The following is a 19,428-nucleotide window of genomic DNA, read 5'->3' on the forward strand; positions in this document are numbered from 1 at the left end:
GTGACAATACCTAATGCTAGTGAGCATTTATTAAGTACTGTCTACATGCACTGAGCCAGATCTGTTGCATCCATTTTTCTCATTTAACCATCACTAAAATTCTATGGTATAGGCCATTTTTATTCTCACTTTGAGCAGAGAACTGAGGCAAGGAAGGGCCAGGTAACTTGGTTTCACAGTCATTGAATGGGAGACCCTGGCTTGGCAATGAGGCCTTTCCCTTCTCCCCCAAACACAGGTAAACACACGTGCCGTCCCTGGAGCAAACATTTTCTCTGCTCTGCCTCCTGGGTGTTCACCACTGTCCTCCTACTAAGTCAACAACAGTGTTGTTGACTACTAAGTCAACAACATCCTGACTTAGGAAGTGGCCCCAAAGCAAATGTTGATTAAAAACCTGCAGATCGTGGACTTTCTTAGTGGTACAGTGGATAGGAATCTGCCTGCCAGAGCAGAGGACATGGGTTTGATCCCTAGTCTGGGAAGATTCCACATGTCTCAAGCAACTACGCCTAAGAGCCGCAACTTCTGAGTCCGCACACCTAGAGCCAGTGTTCTGCAACAAGAGAAGCCATCACGGCAAGAAGCCCGAGCAAGAGTAGGCCCCACTTGCCACAACCACAGAAAGCCCACAAGCAGCGATGAAGACCTAGTGTGACCAAAAAAAAAATGCTGATTGCAAAGTAACTAGTATAAACACACACACACACACACACACACACACACACACAGAGCCTGTGGTAGGAGGGAAAGAAAGCCAGACTTGCCCTCAACTAGAATGATATGCGGATTGAGAACAGGTCAGGCTACTTAAGGCTGGAGAAATTAGAATAAAAAGAATTTTTCTTTCATTTTTTCATTGAAGTATAGTTGATGTACAAGAACCAGAATGATAGTTTTAAGGAGCTAGTGTTTATGTTGCAATGGGGGAGCCCAACCAAGCCGAGAGTTGAGGGCCTGGGGAGACTGCCTGAGGTGTGTTGTGAGGGTCGAGGGGAGACGCAGGCAGAGGGGAGGAGAAGTGTGGTTTTAACAAGCAATGCAAGGTTTGGGAGAAGGTGGAAAGAAGTTTCAGATTGTTTATAACAGGGCTGCTGAGCAAGGGACTGTGACCCCAGCTGGAGACCCTACTCTGACAGTGAAATCGAATTGCCTTTCAATGAATACAACTGTCAAGGAGTTCTTTTTATTTTTTTAAATTAATTAATTACTTTTGTGGCCATGCAGCTTGGTATGTGGGATCTTAGTTCCCTGGCTAGGGATCAAACCTGTGCCCCCAGCAGTGGAAGCTTGGAGTCTTAACCATTGGACCAGCAGGTAAGTCCCTAAAGTCTGCTTCTTGATGCTTCAGAGATACAGAATTCCCCAGGTCCCAGGGCCTCAGGAAGTGTGAAGTGCCCTCTGCACCTGCTGGAATGAATCCCACAGAGCAGGCAGGCAAGTGCCCAGACCCCGATCCCTGTGCAGTCCCCAGAAAGGCTGATCCTTACCAAGTCCTCCTCATCTCACTTGGGAAAGCAGAGTTTTCTCCCCATGAAAAAGTGAACGTGTTAATTGCTCAGTCATGTCCGATTCTTTGTGACCCCACCAACTGCAGCCTCTGTCCATGGAATTCTCCAGGTAAGAATACCAGAGTGGGTTGCCATTTCCTTCTCCAGAGGACCTTCCTGATCCAGGGATCAAACTCAGGTCTTCTGCACTGCAGGCAGATTCTTTACCTGAGCCACCTGGGTGCCAAGCAAAAGCTCCTTGGAAGATAAGAAAGAAGAACTTTTCCTCCTCCTGAATCCTGATAAATTAACTTACGAAGATGTTCTAGAGAAGAAGGTAGAACCACATGGCCAGAGGTGAGTGTGGTTCTGGAAGCAGGGCACGTACACCCATGGACTTCGTTTCCAGGGGAGCCGAGAGGAGAGGGGAAAACAGCCTGAGTGCGCCCACCTTTCCCCGTTGTCTGTGTTCACTGGGTCTGTTGTTCTGGGGGAAAGCGCTTACCTGGGCACGTGCCACCCACGTCTGTGCATTGCTTGGTTGGGATACAGTGAACAAGGCAATGAACGAAGCTCTGGATCTCCGCTGCTGGCAGGCGGATGCCCTCTCTTCATAACGGGCTGATTAGAATTAAAATGTTTGTCTTGTGCTACCAAGTAAATGTGTTCCTGTTTTTGCAAACCTGCTGCTGCTGCTGCTAAGTTGCTTCAGTCGTGTCCGACTCTGTGCGACCCCATAGACGGCAGCCCACCAGGCTCCCCGTCCCTGGGATTCTCCAGGCAAGAACACTGGAGTGGGTTGCCATTGCCTTCTCCAATGCATGAAAGTGAAAAGTGAAAGTGAAGTCGCTCAGTCGTGTCCCACTCTTAGCGACCCCATAGATGGCAGCCCACCAGGCTCCCCCGTCCCTGGGATTCTCCAGGCAAGAACACCGGAGTGGGTTGCCATTGCCTTCTCCAATGCATGAAAGTGAAAAGTGAAAGTGAAGTCGCTCAGTCATGTCCCACTCTTAGCGGCCCCATGGACTGCAGCCCACGAAGCTCCTCCGTCCATGGGATTTTCCAGGCAAGAGTACTGGAATGGGGTGCCATTGCCTTCTCCGAACTTAATCATATTTTAAATGGACCTGGGAAAATCTTACTATTTAAGAAAGCAGGACTTGGGACTTCCCTGGCAGTCCAGCGGTTGGTCCACTGTACGGGGCAAGGGTTCCATCCCTGGTTGAGGAATTAAGATCCCACAGGCCACTCCATGTGGCCAAAAATTAAAAAAAAAAAAAAATCAGGAATCACCAACCATCAGACAATCAAGTCGCTCTGACTAATATAAGGTTCTGAAATATGAATGCTTCATGGGTTGGGGAGGGGACACAGGCTGATTTTCCAAACTTCCCACCATTCTCTATTGCCTCTCTCCTGGCTGCTTCACGAATTCATTTTGCTTGCCAGTTTCCTAAAAGCTTTTAAGCATGTGACTTTGTTATTTATTTTTTGTGACTCTGTTATTTAAAGGAATCTTAATATGTGTGGTGGTGGTGGTTTAGTCACTAAGTCATGTCTGATTTTTGCAACCCCATAGACTGTAGCCTGCCAGGCTCCTTCGTCCATGGGATTTCCCAGGCAAAGACACTGGAGTGGGTTACCATGTCCTTTTCCAGGGGATCTTCCTGACTCAGGGATCAAACCCACATCTCCTGCTTTGCAGGCAGAGTCTTTATCACTGAGCCACCTGGAAGCCTACTATATGTATTAAATATTTTTATATACTACTTATAATAGTCATTTTACCATGTGAATAGTTTTTCTGAACTATTTATAATTCTGGATTTGCACACATGGGGTTTTCTGAAAGCAGTTACATATACCTGTTCTTTTTCCTAAACAACTCTGTTGTTTCTTCCCAGAAACAGAGAGTTTGGATAAGTTATTGCCTCATCTTACTCTGATCTTCTTTCAACCTCCTGCTTAAAAAATGGGCGGTTTCCATTTGGAAAAATAAGATAGGTATTTCCTTCATGTTTATAAACAGATGAGATGCCTACTGCAGTTAAGAGAACCATGGGAGCAGCAGCTTGGATCCACAGGGCTGGAATAGGGATGTGGGACACTGGGCATCCACCTCCACCAGCCAGGCACTGGGGATGTGGCTGAGGAAGGACCAGCCGGACAGGCTTCCAGGGCAGAGCGGAGAGGATGGGGCGGCTGACGGTCCTAAGACTGACCGCCCACATTGATGTGCCCCCTGGCTGCCGCAAACTCTAGATGATGCCCGTTGCCATCTCCAGCTGGTCCCCTGATCTGGACCAACCCTTGGGCTGTGCTGCAGAAGAGGCAGGTCCTCAGAGAGAAGTGCCGAGCATCCTTCCATTGACGCTGGAAGTAGAAAGCGTTAATCCCGGGCAGAAGCCCCTACTTCTCAACTTCCCTCGCCAGCTCAACACCCACATTTCCTTTCCCCAAACCAGAGTCACACGGGCGCCTTCGGGTCAGGTCTGGGGGTCTCACAGGTTCTGGCTTTTGGGATTAAATGATTCGTGTGGCTGCTTCTGGGGGAAGCAAGGTCCCCCCGCCCTGGGCAGGTTGAGGGGGCTCTTGATTCACCACCGAGATTCTTCTCTTTCGTGACTCTGCCAGGCCCCTTCACAGGCTCCCAGCCCTCCTACTAAGGCTCCCAGTGAAGGCTGCAAGAACAAAGGCCGAGCTGGGTGGCCAGGTGGCTAGGGTTGCCTCACTGGGGTCCACAGAGAATGCAGGGAACACACAGACGCCCGCAGGCTCCTCAAACTCTGCAGCCCCTGCTAAGCATCCAGTGTCCATCCTGTGACAGATAATGACTGTGGGCCCAATGAGCACCACGGAGGGGCAGACAACAGATGAGTGAGGGGTCACTCCCCCTAGGAAGACAGCCTCACTGCGCTGCCCGATATGGTAGGCCACCAGCTACTCATGACTACTGAGAGCTAAAATGACTCAGCATTTCCCTGGGGTTCCAGTGGTTAGGGCTCGGCGCTTCCACTGCAGGGGACCCAGTTCGATCACTGGTCAAAGTTAGTTTTAAGATGAGGACCCTTGTAGCAGGACCAGGGGAGGAGTGGCCAACCAAAGCAGGCCTGAAGATCTGGCCCAAGAGTGTCATCAGCGGCGGTGACAGAGCTGTAGGACTCCTCGCTGTGGTTCAGCTCTGCGCCTCCCAGAGCATAGCCGACTTGCATTATGTGTTGAATCCAACGGAAGCACCACTTGGGGCGGGGAGGAGATGTCCCATATTTATTTTTTTTCTGTGACAGCCGCATCCAATGAAAAAAAGGGCTACAGGGTCCACCCAGGATCTGGAAAGCCAGCTGGGTTGTTGGAGCTTGTCTCCATGTCTCCATGAATAAACATTCGGCAGAGGAACCCTGAGCAAACAATGTCACTAATGACGTGCAAAGCAGATGGGTCCCCAAACCCCACCGGCCAGGGCGACACCAGCTCCGCCCGGCTAACTCTAGCGCAGAAATGCGTTTTTGCCGAGCAAGACCAGTGACTCTGGAACTGGACACATGCTGAAGTCCCACGGGGCGGAAGTGTTGAATCAGGAGGCATCTTTTGACTCCGCAGCTTTCCAAAGCTGACCATGCTCTGTGACCATAGCCTGTGTCTAGGTGATGCAGCAGTTCAGGTCGCAGAAAAGAAAACAACTCTCTCCTGCCATCTGGGTTCCATCAGCAAAATAAAACAGCACGGTGGGTTTCAAGAGCAGTCGGAAATTCTAGAAAACTGATGTAAGTGCCTGAGGTCCACCGCAGCAACACGACTACTAATTCCTGGAAGAAGCAAAAGAGAGGTGTGTCTTCTTTGCGTTCCTTCCTCACTAGCACGGTCTCCGCACCAAAGTGATGCACGTTCATGACAAGGTCCCTCCCTAATTTATATGTCAGTTGTATTTCAATAAATAGACTTAGAAAACCAACAGGGAAATTCTAACAAGGACTGTCTGCAAAAAATGCCCAGAAGCCAGTGCCTGCAAGTTCAAATCAAGGACACATTTGCAGGAGCAAGAACGAGGCAGGAGCATTGTGTTTGTTTTTTTTTTTTAATTATATATTTTTCGCTGTGCTGGGTCTTCACTGCTGCGAGTGGGCTTTCTCCCGGTATGGTGAGCGGGGGTACTCTAGTTGCGTCGCACAGGCTTCTCATTACGGTGGCTTCTCTTGTTGCAGAGCACGGGCTCTAGGTGCATGGGCTTCAGTAGTTGTGGCACGTGGGCTTAGCTGTCCCATGGCATGTGGGATCTTCCTGGACCAGGGATCGAACCAGTGTTCCCTGCGTTAGCAGGCAGAATCTTTACCACTGAGCCACCAGGGAATCCCTGGCAGGAACGTTCTTGATCTTCTGCAAAGGGCCTCACCCTTGCAGATGCCACTGTCTGGGGGGCAGAAACAGACAAGACAGCTGGGTCTGGAGCCCTCGTGTGTATGACAACAGTCAGCTTCCGCTAGGCTCCCTGGTCCACTGGGCGGCACAGGAGCGACTGCAACCCCTCAACCTGCAGAAAGGCCTGAGCTTTTCACCCACGGGAACGTGAAAAAGCATCCTGATGACAATTTCCAGGTTCAAAGGGTCAGACCCCTAGGAAAATCTCAGTACTAAAAGCTGTTTGCATCGAGAGAAACCAGACATCCAACCTGAAAAGCCAGTATCAACAACCAAAGAGTCAGTGGAAAACCTCCCAGCAGAACCCAGAAGTATAATGGGACCTATTAGGCTCCATGAGGAACAGCAGGGAACAGGGTACAGGAATGGTGAAACGGTTGTATTTGTCCAACATTCAGAAAACACCCTGAAAGACAGAGGCAGATCCAGAAAGGTCTGCATTCTCACCCAGTCCTGGGATGCTCCCCATGACACAGTCTCTGCTCTAGGCTTTAAAAGACAGCTTCCTTCTCCCTCTCTACCCCCTACCCAAGACACATATTAATTAAAAAAAAAAAAAAATCAGATAAAAAAATATTTGTTGTTGTTGTTCAGTGGCTCAGTCATGTCCGACGCTTTGCAGTCTGCAAGTCCAGGGACTGCAGCACGCCAGGTTTCCCTGTCCTTCACCATCTCCCAGAGCTTGCTCAAACTCATGTCCATCGAGTCGGTGATGCCATCCAACCATCTCATCCTTTGTCAGCCCCTCCTCAGCATCAGGGTCTTTTCTAATGAGTCAGCTCTTCACATCAGGTGGCCAAAGTAGTGGAGCTTCAGCATCAGTCCTTCCAGTGAATATTGAGGGTTGATAAAAGAATATTTATTGGGTGCCAACTGCATACACTGTGCCAGGGGCTGCAGGAAGTGAATGAGAAAGACAAACTCCTCGCCCTGGTTCAGCGAGTGCAGCCAGGCTGGAAATGTCCAGGGAGGGCATGGCAGTCACAGAGTGTGGTACAAGGGTTAGGGCCACGTTCCCAGCCCCTTTCAATTCCAGGCAGCTGCTGCCAGCGAATCTCTAGCTGTTTGGTCCATTGAGCAAACAGAACTTGTGATGATATGTAAGCATAGAAGTAAACCTCCTGTGACCTGTTAAGCCCCCTTTGACTTAAACAAACAAGCAACTTCAAAAAAAAAAAAAACCTGAAATACATATACACAGAATAAAATGCACAAATAAATATACAGCTCGATGAATTCTGACATTTGTGTACACCCACGAAACCACCACCAGATCCAAGTGCATCTAACCGTGAAGCAAACCAAACTGGTATGCTGCAGAAAAAGGGGGAAAGAATCTCTGATATGCCTCTCTAAAGTTACTTTATTGCTATTGTCAAGTTTATTTTGATGTTTCAAGATAGTTTACTCTTTTGTGGGGTGAGGTGGAGGTGCGGGAGGTCCACTCAAGCAGGATCTAGAAACACTCTAACAGGCACTAGGCGATCTTCCCCCAGGATGGAATAGTCTGTTTGTTTAATTTTTCAGGATCCCTAACGTCTAAGAGATGGTCACGAAAACACTCAGGCTCCAACCTACAAAAGGGGTGCGAAGCAACTCAACTTTCACGTGGAACGTGGGTAGAACACCACGAATGTGATCCCTCTGCTGCTGCTACTGCTGCTGCTAAGTCACTTCAGTCGTGTCCTACTTTGTGTGACCCCACAGACAGCAGCCCACCAGGCTCTCCCGTCCCTGGGATTCTCCAGGCAAGAACACTGGAGTGGGTTGCCATTTCCTTCTCCAATGCATGAAAGTGAAAAGTGAAAGTGAAGTCGCTCAGTCGTGTCCGATCCTCAGCGACCCCATGGACTGCAGCCTTCCAGGCTCCTCCATCCATGGGATTTTCCAGGCAAGAGTACTGCTTTTTTATTTTTTGCCACCCATTGCTTTTCATGGTAGAACAGAAACGGCAGACAATGTTTTCAGGTCTTCAAATCTCCCTTTTCTAGCTTTGTCTTAGAATTTAATGAATGGAATAAAAAGATTAAAAAAAAAGTGGGGACTTCCCTGGTGGTCCAGTGGTTAAGACTCAACACTCTCAGTGCCAGGGACCCAGGTTCAATCCCTGGTCAGGGAAATAAATTCTCACAAGCCCAAGCCCTACACCATGGCCAAAAAAGGAAACAAAACAACTCCCCACCCTCAGTTTGGAACACAATCCATGCATCAGAATGGAACAACCAGCTCTCTCCAAGAACAATTTAAGATGATCAAATTTTAAGATCTTTTTCTATTTATTTTTTGATGTGGACCACTTTAAAAGTCTTTATTGAATTTGTTACAATATTGTTTCTGCTTTATGCATTTTGCTGTTTGGGCATGTGGGATCTTTTTAGCTCCCTGACAGAGATCAAACCTGCACACCCTGCATTGGAAGGCAGATTCTTAACCACTGGACCATCAGGGAAGTCCCTAAGATGATCTAAACTAAACCATGGATTCTGTTTTTTCCCCCTTCAAATTAAAGTACGGTTGATTTACAATATTGTATTAGATGTATAGCATATTGGTTATTTTCGCTGATTACACTTTATTATATGTTATTACAGGGTAATGGGTATAATTCCCTCTGCTGTACAGTATATCCCTGTCGCTCATCTATTTTATACATAGCAGTTTGTATCTGTTAATCCTGTACGCCTTATTTGTCCCTCCCCTCTTAAATCATGAGATTCCTTATGTTGCTTAAGGATGAAGAAATGCTCAAATCTTAGCACTTCCTATTTTATACTATATAACACAAAGATATTAGCATATTCATTCACATGGTACTCACAGCTTTCTATTGGTGTAGGACACCTCTTCTTAGTAAATGCTGTGTTTATATTGGACACGTTGATGGTCAAGCCTTAGCCCAAGAAGCAGGTGCACCATTTCTACCATGAAGCATAAGACAGGCTGCGGCTGGGGTCACAGTGCAGCTCGCCCACTTCTCTGTCTGCTAGAACAGTTTCTTAGCTTATGTATTATTTTTCAAAGTATGCCAAATGTTTAGCATTTATATATAAAATCAAGAGAATGGAGAACCAAGCAAAAAGAAGACCCCAAGGGCGGGGATTTCCATTTCCCCAGAGCACGTTTTCTAAAAAATTTTACTTGTTATTTATTTATTTTTGACTGTGCTTACTTTAGTTGCTGCACAAACTTTTCTCTAGTCCTGTGAGCGGGGGCTACTTTCTTGTTGCAGCGTGCAGGCTTCTCATCGCAGTGGCTTCTCTTGCTGCGGAGCACCAGCTCCAGGCCACGCGGGCTTCAGTAGCGATGGTGCACAGGTTTAGCTGCTCCGTGGCACGTGGGATCTTCCCGGACCAGGGATCGAACCCGTGTCTACTGCACTGGCAGGAGGATTCTTTACCACTAAGCCACCAGAGAAGCCCAGTGCTTTTTCTTTTAATATACTTAATAATATGTTTATTATTTATTTGTTTATTCCTCCCACCCCAACCCTCGGCACATTTAACAGTTGCTCACACCACTGTTTGGAGGAGCTGTTTTTCCTCCCCTGCTGCAGTTTATCAGTCACCATCCTCCTCACTTAGTGGGGGAAGTGAGCCCACTTTTGTGGACTTCTGCTCACGCCTGACTATCCTTCCAGATGCACAGTTTTTTTTTTAAATATATATTTATTTATGCATTTGGCTGTGCTGGATCTTACTTGCAGCAGATCTTAAGTTGCGGCATATGGGATTTTTTTTTTTTTAGGATAATGGGTTTATAATGTTGTCAGTTTCTGCTGTACAGCAATGTGAATCAGCTATAAGTATACAAAATCCCCTCCCTCGTGAGCCTCCCTCCCACCCCTCCATCCCACCCCTCTAGGTCATCACAGAGCTCTGAGCTGAGCTCCCTGTGCTGTATACCAACTTCCCACGAGCAACCTATTTGACACATGGTAGCGACTTAACAGCAGCAGCAGCAGCAGCCTATATATAGGGCTTCCCTGGTGGCTCAGATGGTAAAAAAATTTGCCTGCAATGCAGGAGACCCAGGTTCCATTCCTGGGTCAGGAAGATCCCCTGGAGAAGGGCATGGCAAACCACTCCAGTATTCTTGCCTGGAGAATCTCATGACAGAGGAGCCTGTGGGCTATAGTCCATGGGGACGCAAAGAGTTGGACACAACTGAAGCGACTTAGCAGAGTGTCAATATGTCAATGCTACTGTTTCAATTTGTCCCACCCTCTCCTTCCCCTGCAGTGTCCACAGATCCATTCCCTCTGTCTGCATCTCTATTCCTGCCCTGCAAATAGGTTCATCTGCGCCATTTTTTCTGGATTCTATACATATGGCATTCAGGATCTTTGGTTGCAGCATGCAAAGTCTAATGTGACATGTGGAATTTAGCTCGAACCCGGGCCCCTGCATTGGGAGTGTGGAGTCTTAGCCACTGGACCACCAGGGAAGTCTCCAGACACACAGAGTTCTCATAAAATGTCTCATACAAGGGCAAGCCTCTGTGAGAGGTTCCCAGAGGCTCTGCAGTCCCAGGAGAGACCCCGTGACCCTGAGAAGGTCACTTCTCATTCTCCGCCTTATTTTCTCCTTTCGTAAAACCAAGAGCTGTTCTCATGTGTCCTCACCACGCCGTCAAAGCTTCAAAGGGAACCATCATCCAGTCCCTAGTTCCCCTCTTCTCCCCAAATGCTGACAGCTTAGTCCCCCCAAACAACTAAATCAATGAATTCTGGATAGTCAACAGCAGGCATGGACCACTTGGGTCAGTTACTTGAACTTTTTGGCTTTAAACACTACATGACGTTTAGAAATCAATAGTAAACAACAAGAACCTCACTGAGCTCAGCACTAAGACAAGTTGTTCCAACTTTAGGAAAGTTGGGACAGGGTTTCTGTGCTGCTTTCACACCCTGACACAGCAGGAAGGCCACGCTTGGACTTAGTGGCCCCTTTGGAGTAACTGTTTATCAAGAAAGTGACAGACCCTATGATTATGTAAAGATGTGAGTTTTATCCTTCCTGGGGTGTGAAGAGTTAACACCAACAAGGCTAGATTGTGCTTTTTTACCCTTTGAGATTCTGGCTATTTTTATTTTTTTATTTTTAAGAACCCTTTAACCCTATCCTCTTGGCAGAAAAGAAGATCTGGCTGTGAGCTCAGTGTCAGAGCCGAACCCTAGTCCTCCATGGGTCTGACATCATGCAAGAGATGTAAATGCACAGGTCCATCCAAAGAGGACTTTCCAGCAAGGCCTGGCTCAGTGCCAGCACCTATCCAAAAGGGAACAACCTTCAGACTCCGGCCTGTAAGGCTGCAGACAGCAGCGTCCTAGGATCTCGAGGAGTTACAAACCCATGCTGTGTAAGATTGGTCTCAGTCTCCTCCCTGTATTTGCAATATTTATCAGGATTTGACAAACAAATATTCCAATGAATATTCATTGGAAGGACTGATGCTGAAGCTGAAGCTCCACTACTTTGGCCACCTGATGCAAATCATTGGAAAAGACCCTGATGGCTGGGAAAGACTGAGGGCAGGAGGAGAAGGGTATGGCAGGGGATGAGATGGTTGGATGGTATCACCGACTCAGTGGACATGAGTTTGAGCAAACTTGGGGAGATGGTGAAGGACAAGGAAGCCTGGCGTGCTGCAGTCCTGCTGCTAAGCTGCTAAGTCACTTCAGTCGTGTCCGACTCTGTGTGACCCCATAGACGGCAGCCCACCAGGCTCCCCTGTGCCTGGGATTCTCCAGGCAAGAACACTGGAGTGGGTTGCCATTTCCTTCTCCAATGCATCAAAGTGAAAAGTGAAAATGAAGTCGCTCAGTCGTGTCCGACCCTCAGCGACCCCATGGACTGCAGCCTACCAGGCTCCTCCATCCATGGCATTTTCCTGGCAGGAGTAATGGAGTGGGGTGCCATTGCCTTCTCCGTGAAGGACAAGGAAGCCTGGCGTGCTGCAGTCCATGGGGTCGAAAAGAGTCGGATACGACTGAGCGACTGAACAACAACAGGACAAATCTGTGAGGATCCTGAAACAAACGACCTTGCACGACAGAGAGAACACGGCCCCAGGCTGGGGAGAAGCAGCCTAGCTACCTGTCTACTCAGGTGGTGAAAGTTTGGAATGAACTCAGCCCTGGGAGCTCATGGCCGACGCCTACTTCTCTTGGAAAAGGGAACTGAAACGGGTTAAAAATAGTCCTTCTCTACCCCCGTCAGCCCTCCAGAGAGAGAGCCCAGGGTGCAGCACCCAAGCCTGCAAACATGAAACGGCACTCACGAAAGATGGATATGCACTCTGTTCCTGTAAATGAGTCCACTTATGTCATTGTTTGAGATTCCACACAGGAGTGATGTCATATGATATGTGTCCTTCTCTGTTTGACTTACTTCACTTAATATGATAACCTCTAGGTCCATCTATGTTGCCACAGAAACAGACTCACAGACACAGAAAAAATGATGATTACCAGAGGATATGAGGGGCAGGGGAGGATACAACAGGAGTTTAAGATTAACAGATACACAGTACTATGTATCGGAGAAGGAAATGGCAACCCACTCCAGTGTTCTTGCCTGGAGAATCCCAGGGACAGAGGAGCCTGGTAGGAGGCTGTCTATGGGGTCACACAGAGTCGGACACGACTGAAGCGACTTAGCAGTAGTAGCAGTACTATCATATACAATAGATAAACAACAAGGGCCTGCTATATAGCACAGGGGAGTATATGTCATGTCTTGAGGTAACTTGTAATGGAAAAGAATCTGAAAAAAAAAACCCTGTATATATTGTGTACATATATGTACACGTGTACATGTGTACATATATGTGTATATATATACATACATGGGTCTTCCCACGTGGCTCAGTGGTAAAGAATCCACCCGCCAATGCAGGAGCTGAAAGAGACGCAGGGTTAATCCCTGGGTCAGGAAAAGTCCCTGCAGGAGGAAATAGCAACCCACTCCAGAATTCTTGCCTGGGAAATCCCATGGACAGAGGAGCCTTGAGGGCTACAGTCCATGGGGTGGCAGAGTCAGATACAACCGAGCTACTTAGCACACATACCGTACATCCATATGTGTATACATGTATAGCTCCATCACGTGCTGCACAATTGAAACTAACACAATGTCACAAATCAACAGTACCTCAATTAAAAAACAAATGGTTAAAAACATTTGAAACGCAGGAGCCTCTCTCTTCTCTCCTCTCCAGATGCTTTGCCTAATCTTTGCCCTCTCCAGACCCCACCTCTCCTGCAGCCCAGGGCCACACTCCTCTTTTCCTAGCACTGTCCCCTGACCCCCTGACCCCCCCACCACCGCTCTCCCCCACTCCCAGGTTCCCTGAGGGTCTCCTCGCCCCAGGTCACCTGCACCGAGAGGGGGCTGTTTCCTAGAAAGCGGGCTAATAGGGAAGCAACCACTAGAGGGTGACATGATTACACATAAGCGTGCTCCTGGGGACGGAGCAGGGCCAGAGCTGGCCAGGCGTCCAGCTGGAGGCCTGGAGAGCGAGCAGGCCTCAGCAGGGGTGACCCACCCACTGTGACGAGCACACTCACAGCAGTGTCTTCAGGCTCCGGTCATGTCTGTCTGTCTCTCTGTGTGTGTCTGTCTCACACACACGCACTGACCCATACTGGCTGGCTAACCAACCAGGGCCTTAGGTGTTCTGCACAAAAGCCACTCCTGGCCGTGGTCCACGACCGTGAATGGCAGAGCGCACATCTCAGCCGCTGCTTTCACGGCCCTCCTTGCAGCTCAGCCAGGTGGGAGGGCAAGCTGACATGCCTCTGCAGGGCAGTGGAGCTCATGGGCTTAGAAAGTGGCTTGAGACCTGGACTATGGAGCTCAAGTTCCAGTTCTGTGAGCCCACTGGTCCTGAGCACTTACCTGTCTGTGCCACGGTTTCTCTACCTGTAAATGGAGGTGAGCTGATGTGAGGAACAGCTAAGTTCATGCTCGTAAAGACCTCTGAAGAACGTCTAATACACAGTAAAAGCTCAGTAAATAGCAGTTGTTTTCTGACAGCCAGGAGCTGTGCTGGAAGGTTTCGTGCATTATCCCACTCAATCCTCACAAACCCCCAAGATACGAAAGTCACTAGTCCCATCTCACAGATGGAAACACCAAGGCTCCAAGTGGTTAAATAGCTTGTCCAGAGTCACAGAGCTGATAAGAGACAGATTCCAGGTTTTAACTCAGAATCTGACTGAAAACCCATGTTCTGGGACTTGCCTGGAGGTCCAGTGGTTAGGACTCCTCGCTTCTACTACAGGGAGCATGGTTTCGATCCCTGGTTGGGGGACCTAAGATCCCACATGCCACATGGTGCAAAGTAACTCAATAAAAATAAAATAAAAGCCCACGTTTTTTCACTACATCATGGGGAAAACTTTGGACTTTGCACCAGAAGACTCAAAGGCAAAAGATGGGGGCAAGGGTGGGGGGAACAAAATTTTTAAAACATTATTTGTATTTTACTAAAAAAGGAAAGCCTTCAAGAAATACAATTCAACAAAAGTTTTACAGCAGGAGAAGTTAAACCGGGGAATGGGAGGTTCTGGCAGCAGCACTGGGGAGCCTGCTGGACATGTGAGTTCTTGGCAGCTCCCCGGACCTCTGACCCAAGGCCTTCCAAGTTACTCAGATGCACACGCAGGCTTGAGAGGCACAAGGAAACCCAAGAGCTGGTGCTGAAAACCTAGGTCAGAGGCAAAAGGCAGGACGTCTGTCTGGCAGACACTGACTCTGGGACTGACTCTTCCTGTCTCGGGGAGGAGAAAACGAGGGGCACAGAGCCAGGGCACCCCGACGTGAACGCCCATCTCATGATGCTCTTGTGAGTCGACCGATTCTGTTCCTTTGACCTGCACATTACTCAGAAACAGGAAATAACATTTTTTAAATACTTAACTGTCAGTAAGAATGCATCTGTGTAATTTGGGGGCACATTTGTGTGGGGCTTTTTTTTTTTTTTCCATGGTATAAAAGAAAAAACCCAGAACAGCATTTGTTAGGTCCCTCCCAGGGGCCAGGTTCTGCACAAGGACCCTCCCTCTCCACTGGTCCTCTACAGGGAGGACATTTTATTTATAACCATCAGCCGTTGGCACTTCCACCACTGATAACCGGTCACTATTTTGCAGTGTGTTTCTGAGTCCTTAGGGGCAGACACACCCTCTGCATCTCTGTCTCCTCCAGGGCACAGAGCCATGCACACCAGCTGTATGTATGTCCCCTGAACCATCAGATGATTGAAAACCTTGTTCAGTGCTTAGGAATGGCTATGTTTACAACACGGGTTATTCTTATTTTAGGGTTGTCATGGCTACCTGCTCAGTAACAAGCACCCAAGGTGTTTGTTACTATTAACAAACATTAGCTGATACTTGGGGTTTTTCGATCCAAGTAATTCTAATCCTTTGGTTGGGTGTTGGAATACGTGAAAATAGGTATGAGAGTTGGACTGTGAAGAAGGCTGAGCGCCGAAGAATTGATGCTTTTGAACTGTGGTGTTGGAGAAAACTCGTCAGAGTCCCCTGGACTGCAAGGAGATCCAACCAGTCCAGTCTGAAGGAGATCAGCCCTGGGAATTCTTTGGAAGGAATGATGCTAAAGCTGAAACTCCAGTACTTTGGCCACCTCATGCAAAGAGTTGACTCATTGGAAAAGCCTCTGATGCTGGGAGGGATTGGGGGCAGGAGGAGAAGGGGACGATAGAGGATGAGATGGCTGGATGGTATCACTGACTCAATGGACGTGAGTCTGAGTGAACTCCAGGAGTTGGTGATGGACAGTGAGGCCTGGCGTGCCGCGATTCATGGGGTCGAAAAGAGTCGGACATGACTGAGTGACTGAACTGAACACTCAAAAGTTGCAAACGACAAATTTCAAGTGGTAGCCACATTTCCAGAGTAGACGGAGGGAGTGTCCATCCATCTGGGGGTGACTCTCAACAGTCACTCTTTCTGCATCCGTTTTTCCAGTTAGGACACAAAAAGGTACAGTCATCCTGAAGTGAGGGCTCCAGCCAACCAGACCCCAAACCCCTTATTTTTCTTGGGGTGGATAAAGCCCTTGTCTATAGGATATAGTGAACTAATAATTTGGGAGTCGGTAAACAAGTGGTTTGGGGGTGTCCCCAATAATTTTTGATGTGAGAACAATTTTCACCTATTTTTCCTATTTATTTATGTCTTCATTTCACATTATTTGCTGTTTCTTTCATTTTCACATAATATGGAAGATACTATATCTTCCATATTTTCCTATATTTTCATTTTTAATTGTTGCAAAATACATATACAGTAAAATTTACCATCATAGCCATCTTAAAGTGTAGAATTCCATAGTGTTAAGTGCATTCACATGGTGCAACAAATTCCCAGAACTTGTTCATCTTGCAAAACTGAAACTCTATGCCCATAAACAGCCCCTACCCCTCAGCCTCTGGCAACCACCCTTCCAGATTCTGGTATTTTTCACCACTCTGGACACCTCACATAAGTGAAATAACACCCTATTTTCTTTTTGTGATTGGTTTATTTCACTCAGAATAAAGTCCTCAAGTTCCCTCCATGCTGTGGTGTGTGATAGCATTTCCTTCCTTTTTAAGGCTGAATAATATTCCACTGTATGGACAGACCGCATTGTGTTTATCCATCATCTGTGAGGGACACTTAGGTTGCTCCTACTCAAACCTTGCATCTCAGACTGGGGCTTGAACCCATGTGCTGAAACTTAAACCTGGCCAAAATCTAGTTTGGGACTCAAACCCACATGGCCAGGACTTGGTGGTGGTGGTTTAGTCCTAAGTCATGTCTGACACTTGCAATCCCATGGACTGTCACCCACCAGGCTCTTTTGTCCATGGGATTCTCCAGGCAAGAATACTGGAGTGGGTTGCCATTTCCTTCTCTAGGGGATCTTGCTGACCCAGGAATCGAACCCAGGTCTCCTGCATTGCAGGCAGATTCTTTACCAACTGAGCTATGAGGCCAGGACTTGAACCTGCCCTAAACCCACGGTCCTCCAACTAAGATCATACACCTGGTTTCAGGACCCAGTGAAGCTCAGGATCTTGATGTCTCATGGCGGACAGAATTCAGTGACAGACAAAGTGATAGGTAAGGAGTGGATTTATTTAAAGAGAAACACACTCCACGGACAGAGTGTGGGCCATCTCAGAAGGTGAGCATGCATGCTGAGCCACTTCAGTCGTGTCCGATTCTCTGCAACCCCACAGCCCACCAGGCTCCTCTGTCCATGGGGATTATCCAGGCAAGAATCCTGGAGTGCATGGCTGTGCGCTCCTCCAGGGGAATCTTCCCGACCCAGGGTTTGAACCCGTGTCTCTTATGTCTACCTGTATTGGCAGGCAGGTTCTTCACCACTAGCATGAGAGCAGCCTCAAAAAATGGTGTAGTTAGTTTTTATGGGTGAGGTAATTTCACACGCTAATGAGTGGGAGGATTACTTCAGCTATTTTGGGGAAGGGGAGGAGTTTTCCAGGAATTAGGCCACTGCCTACTTTTTGGCCTTTGATGGCTGGCCTCAGGAATGGTCATGGTGCCTGTAGTTGTATCACTTAGCTTGCTGACAATGAGTGTATACTACGGCTCAAGGTCAAGTCGATTCATCCACAATCTTGGACCTATTTGGTTCTAATCAGCTTATGTCCTGTCCTCTGGCTATGTCATTCTTTTAAAGGGTGTGCCCTGCCCCCTTCCCTCCTGTTTCACTATCTTCTGGTTGTTGCAAATAATGCTATGAACTTGGGAGTACAAATGTTACCTCTAGACTCTGCTTTCTTATTTTTGATATATACCCAGAAGTGCAATTGCTGGATCATAGGGTAGTTGTATTTTTAAGTTTTCGAGGAACTGCCATGCTCTTCCCTACAACAGCTATACCATTCCACATTCCCACCAGCAGCACACCAGAACTCCAATTTCTCTACCTCTTCATCAACACTTATTATTTTCTATTTTATTAACTGCAGCCATCCTAATGGGTATGAGGTAATGCCTTATTTGGTTTTGATTAGCATTTCTCTAATGATTAACGATGTTGAGCATCTTATCATGTGCTCGTAGGCCATTTGTATGTCTTCAACCACATTTACGGAGTGCCTCCTACACAGGGATGTGACATGCCATGGATACAATAGAGTTAATATAAAACACAAACAACACAGTTTAACTCCTTTGATCCAAGGCCTGCCAGCTAGACTCTGGTTCACCGTTTCTAGATACATATATATTATATATATACATAATTGTCAGTCACCCAGTCTCTGGACCATAATGCTCTCCCTCTATTTTTGTGTCTCAAATCATAGCCTAAACTGAAGCCCCCACGAAGCCACGTGAAATTGTCCCTACTTTCACTTGAATTGGGAACAAAGTGAAATGTTGGGATGAGACAGAACTCAAACACTCATGCTTTCCCATAGTGTGACTTGTGGGAAGATCACTGTAGACTATCCAGCCAGTCTGCCCTGGCAGAACACAAGGAAACTGAGACCCAGAATGGGAGGCACTTCCTCTTCACCCCAGGCTCAGCAGAGGGGGCACTTATGCCACGCTGTGCCCCCATTTCTTCCTGATGCTTACTCTATTTATTAAACATGAACATAATCATATTGCTGAAAATCATGGTTATATGTTTGAATGTCTTAAGTAAAAAGGCCCTGTACTAATAAAAGTCTAGAGTGCAACTCAAGAAAAAGTTTTGTGAGAACTAGCAGCAGGTGGTCAGCTTCTAGAGAAAGCATTTCCAGGTACCACCAAACGACTTTTCAGGCGTCTGACTCTTTGAGACAGTCCATGGAATTCTCCAGGCCAGAATACTGGAGTGGGTAGCCTTTCCCTTCTCCAGGGGATCTTCCCAACCCAGGGATGGAACCCAGGTCTCCCTCAATGCAGGCGGATTCTTTACCAACTGAGCTATCAGCGAAGCTAATAGAGCAGGAGAAACAGGGTTAACTTAAGCTCCTTCACTCCAGGTCAGGCAACCCCCAGCCCCAGCCCCACCCCCACCCCAAGCAAATCTCCCCTCCCTCCCATAAAGTGGTTGAGGACTTTGTTTTGTGTTAGGGAGGTTTAAGGTGTTTTTGATTAGGACCTTGATAACAACACAAACAAATCCCCGCCCACAGACCAACAAGAAAAGTCACTTTACAGGGCGTGTAACGTGAAAGTTTAGGCAGCAGTGGTGGGAGACCACCATAAGCCTGGATATACCCCAGGACAAGAGTGCCAGCCCAGATGTGCCCCAGATTTGTGACTCTATTGGATAGCACATTTGGAATCCTCTAGATGACCAGCACAACTCTGTATTATTCCACGTGTGTGCACGTGAAGTCGCTTCAGTTGCATCCAACTCTTTGCAACTCTGTGGACTATAGCCAGTGAGGCTCCTCTGTCCATGGGATTTCCCAGGCAAGAAGACCGGAGTGGGTTGCCATTTCCTCCTCCAGGGGATCCCATAGCCTGCATTGGCTGGCGGATTTT

This window comes from Bubalus kerabau, chromosome 1 (genome assembly GCF_029407905.1).
Source record: "Bubalus kerabau isolate K-KA32 ecotype Philippines breed swamp buffalo chromosome 1, PCC_UOA_SB_1v2, whole genome shotgun sequence".
Lineage (NCBI taxonomy): Eukaryota > Metazoa > Chordata > Mammalia > Artiodactyla > Bovidae > Bubalus > Bubalus kerabau.